Source organism: Globicephala melas, chromosome 15 (assembly GCF_963455315.2).
Source record: "Globicephala melas chromosome 15, mGloMel1.2, whole genome shotgun sequence".
NCBI lineage: Eukaryota > Metazoa > Chordata > Mammalia > Artiodactyla > Delphinidae > Globicephala > Globicephala melas.
Genome location: NC_083328.1, coordinates 26,080,393 through 26,085,407, shown reverse-complemented (window position 1 = coordinate 26,085,407; position 5,015 = coordinate 26,080,393). Strand labels below are relative to the sequence as shown.

Sequence of the window (5,015 nt, the reverse complement as noted above, 5' to 3'; positions counted from 1 at the left end):
TATGAAGTGTAAGCACTTTACACATATGAAGTCATTTTCATTGCACAAGCAACATATAAGGGAGGCACTGTTACTGCCTCTGGTTTCCTGATGAGGAAACAAGCTTAAAGAGAGGAACTGACTTGTCCAAGGTCACACACCCAGCATGTGATGAGCTGGAGTTCAAGCCTGGATCTTCCATGTCACGGGTCAGCAAACCTTTTCTGGAAAGGGCCAGATACTAAGTATTTTTAGACTTTGCAGACCATACAGTCCCTGTCACAGCTACTCCACTCTGCTGTTGTAACAAGAAGCCAACCAGAGACATTAAGTCAATGAATGGATGTGGCTGTGTGTTCCAATAAAACTTTATTTACAAAATCAGGAAGTGGGCTGATTTTGGCCCATAGGCTATAGTTTGCCCACCCTGTTCCAGACCCCAAAACCTGCAAGAACCTGGCCCTGGCAACGATCTTCCTCACCCTCTCTCCCCACCTGTGAGGTGGCTGAGTTACGTTTCAGAACAGAGACCAGTGGGGCTTGGGAGAAGTTGAGTTGGCCCCTCTTTCCTTGGGATTATGAAGCTCTTGGAATTTACAACTACTAGGACTTGTTAGTGACTGCCATGATAGATCACCACGGGGACTTTAAAATCGTAATTTTAATAGCTGTCAAGTGAGTAACTTTTTTATGCCATAAGTTTATTTACAGACATATCTAGGATGCTGAGTTCAAGAGTTTGATCCTTTTTCAGAGAGACTGCACACTTTAAATGCTCCTCTTTGTATCTGTCTCATGGATTATTTTTTAAGCAGTTGGTGTCTTACTATATAGAAAGGTGCAGCAAATCCAGACCCAAAGTACAAAGTCATCACAGCTAGTAACCGCCACTTGTTTTCCACTGAAAATGGTAAATTCTTCCCCGGACCCTCCTCACAGTGGCTCCTACGGACCACAGAGGTTGTGAACCTCCGGATGCTTTGTCGCAACATAGCGCTGTTGGAAGCCCTGCGAAAAGCTCACAAACCGAAGGCAGAAGAAATGGAGGCAGCACACCTCGTGCTCCTTTCCTCACGACCTTGTTCCCCTGCGTGCAAGGACTGAAAGGGAAGTGAGTAACTTAACGAGCACAGTGTTTAGGAAAACACCTCTACGGGGCACTTTGGCTGTGGAAGGAACTACTCTTTGGGGAAGGCACTTCTCTGTAGTTGGTGGCAATGGCAAAAGAATGAAAAATGTCTTAAGGCAGAAGAAGGTAACAGGAAGGGGAGATGGAAAGTTGTGTGTGTGTGTGTGTGCACACGCACACGCGTGCAGAGAGAGGGCGGAGGAGGGAGAGATTTCCCAAAGGCAGGAGGCTGGAGCCTAAGGATTCTTGGCGGGAGAAGGGGGTCAGGGGGGAGGACATGACTTTCTCCCCCAACAGTTTTATTGAGATATAATTCATTTACCATGTAATTCACCCATTTCAAGGGCACAACTCAATGGCTTTGAGTATATTCACAGAGTTGTGCGACCATCATCACAATCAATTTTAAAACAGTTCTATGCCCTCAGAAAGAAACCCCCATACCCTTTAACAGTCACCCCCCACCCCAATCTTCCAGTCCCTCCCCCAGCCCCCACCCCTAAACAATCACTAATCTACTTTCTGTCTCTGTAGATTTGCCTGTTCTGCATATTTCCTACCAATGGAATCATACAGTATGTGATCCTTTGTTACTGATCTTTCACTCAGCATTTGTGTCCTCAAGCTTCATCCATGCTGGGCTTCCCTAGTGGCACAGTGGTTAAGAATCTGCCTGACAACGTAGGGGACATGGGTTTGAGCCCTGGTCCGGGAAGATCCCACGTGCCGTGGAGCAACTAAGCCTGTCACCACAGCTACTGAGCTTGCACTGTAGAGCCAGCGAGCCACAACTACTGAGCCCGCACGTCACAACTACTGAAGCCCACGCACCTAGAGCCTGTGCTCCGCAACAAGAGAAGCCACCGCAAGGAAGAGTAGCCCCCGCTCGCCACAACTAGAAAAAGCCCGCACTCAGCAACAGAGACCCAATGCAGCCAAAAATAAATACATTTTTAAAAAAATTTTTAGAAAGGTTCATCCATGCTGTAGCCCATATCAGAACTTCATTCCTTTTTATGACAGATAACATCCATATTTTATTTATCCAGTTGTCAGTTGATAGACATTTGGCAGTTATGCATAATTCAGCTATGAATATTCATGTGTTTTTGTGTGGACGTATGTTTTCATTTCTTTGGAGTAATATATCTAGAGTAGAATTGCTGGGTCATACGGCAACTCCATTTTAACATTTTGAGGACCTGCCGGAGGCACATCATATAGTGCCTTTTTCAACTTTGTATTATGGAAGTTTCCTACCATACTGAAAATAAGAAAGCACCCTGCACCCATCATCCAGGTTCAACAACGATCAACCTTTTGCCAGTCTTGTTTCACCTGCCTTCCCTCCACCATTGTTCCCCACTGAGTAGTTTGAAGCCAGTTCATACACTGCACTTTATGCCGTTAACTTGGCTGAGAGGTCAACATTTCCTTTCATCCCAAACCTTCAGGCCAAGTCTCCTATACCCATATCCTTGTGTGGATGGAATTTGGGGACAGTGGAGGAATTGGGGCATAGTCTAGAGTGAGTCAGTGTGGGGTGGGAAAGGAATGCTCCTGAGTGAAGCAAGTCTAGCTACAGGATTTGCAAAATGAAATGTGGAGCCGTTTGTTCAGAAATTACTAAGAAGTTCAAGATGACAACAGTAGAACATCAAACTTAACGTAGACCCTGTACAACAGCACAAGTCATGCGCCCATGAGGCCAGCAAAAGGGCGCCCGAGCAGAACTGAGAACTGATTGATTGGCTGCAGGAATTTTGAGCTTTGGGTGCCTAGGAGAGACACGAGCATCCCTCACCCCCCATCTCTGGAAAGGAGAGTTGGGTCTCTCATGGCATGTGGGACAGCGTTTAAGTCCGTTCCATTGGAATCTCCAAAAATAAGATGGCCCCAGCTGACATGTGGGTTATAAGTACTTTTTAAAAAATAGCCATTTGTCTTAAGCCTTCTTCCCTAAGAACCTGCGGTTGTTTTATTTGGCCACACCAGTTTGTCCTGGACTCGGAGTGTACCGTGATATCACGGCAAATGACAGGGCTGCAGGACAGAGGCCTGCTGGTGAGCAACCAATCCAGAGCAGTAGCAGACCAGGGATACCCACTAGAGGCAGGTGGCCATGGTAGACACTGGCAACCATCATGGCACCCAATCCCTCCCAGCTCAGAGAGAGCTCCATTATCCTTCTCAAAGGACAGCCTCCACCAAGCAAATGAACCTTATTTCTCATGCTTATCTAGACTCTCAACCCAAGAATTCACCTAGAGATTCAGAGCCTGCAGTTTGTGTTGGGATGACACTGCAAGGTTGCACTAAGACTAGCGAAACCTTGTCATGAAGGGGAACCAACACGACTGAGAAGGAGGGAGAGAGTGGAAGAGAGGGACTCACTGAAGAGAGCAGATAAGGACCTTGCAGCGCCTCCTGTCTCTGTGGCATGTTCAATGAATGAGTGAACATTCATTCATTCGTTCAATTATTTGAGGACTTATACATAAGAGACTGAGTACCAGGCATGAGTATTATAGTAGTCAACACGACAGACACAGTTCCTACCCGTAGGGGCAGGAGAGGCAATCATAAACCAAAGAGGAAGAGAACATTTTACATTTGATTAAAATAATATAACAACGGCAAAAAAAAAAAAAAACCAACAACAGGTCTGAGTAAATTCGGCTGGCAGCTTTGGGGTTTATAGACAGTGGATCTTAAAGCAAAGCCCAACACAGGATTTTGGCAATTCTCAGCAGAGTGAATGTGGAAGCAGCACAACCAGGAGAAGGCTCTGGAGGAGGTAGACGGCTCAGGGTTTTATTTTTGTTTTTTCACCTGCCAGCACTTTCTCCCCCCAGCTTCCGTTAACGGACACGATGTCCAGTGGGAATATGGCCAAAGATGGTCGCTTACAGCACCCAAGCCTCAGCTATAGTAATTGGTCCAGGCATAGACACGTGACTCAAATACAACCAATCACAGCAGCCCACTTCTGAGCTGGGCTGCAGTGATTGGTCCAGGTGTGGTCATGTGACCCAAGCAGGGCCAATCCAGGATTACCCTAACTACAGCTGGTGAGAAGGCTGCTTTTCCCAGCCCCTCTCCAGCCTCCAGAGCTATCTGTGACCACAGAGACTGAGGCCAGTATGGAGGAAGGGAGAAATGAGGATTGGGATGGGAGTATGGGGCGGAGAGAGAGACTGGCGCTGCGTTCTGTCCCTGGATCCAAGAGCAACTCAGCCTCTTTTGTTCTTCATCATAGCTACCTGAGTAATGAATCTCCCGTCTTCCTCAATCAGATCAGCTCTGGTTTCCGTATGGTCCGAAGCATCCCATTTCAGGACTTGGGAACTGTTTTTCCCTCTTCACGGATTGTGTGAATCTAAAAGGGGTAGGTTATCCTCAGAGCTCATTCTCCCCTAAGTTTGCCTGCTGTCCTTGGGAATGAGAGATTCCCCAGACACATCTCCATGCTCCCCCGCTCCAATTAATCTACCACTGAATCAGAGCTAAACACTTATTCTTGGACTTCAAGTCCTGCCCTCTTCCTGCTTGCTTGCTTCTCTCCGACCTCATTCCCAACATACACCCACCTCCCCTTCCCACCCTGCTCTCCACCAAGGATGGAGCCTGCAGCTTGCCGTGGCCTCTGCTCCAATGCCCACCACATTATATTTGCGACGATTTACTTATGACTGTTACCCCCCATGACCTTGAGCCTGGGGACCTGCGTCTCACTCATCTTTGCACCCCCAGCAGCTGGCACACAGCAGGTGGGCAGCAAATGCGGGAGGGAGGGAGGGAAAGGAGGAGGAGGGAAGAAAGGGTCACTCCCTCCTACTGAGTCTGGTCAACAGATGGATCACTCAGAGGGTCAAGTTCTATACTTGTTTCCTTCGCCAGATACTCT

At 47.5% G+C, this 5,015-nt stretch overlaps 1 pseudogene; it reads right to left on the bottom strand.

The window, feature by feature from the left end:
• Positions 1-751: 751 nt before the first annotated feature.
• Positions 752-1,000, bottom strand: LOC115867666 (cytochrome c oxidase subunit 7C, mitochondrial pseudogene; annotated as a pseudogene).
• Between the last annotated feature and the right edge of the window lie 4,015 nt (positions 1,001-5,015).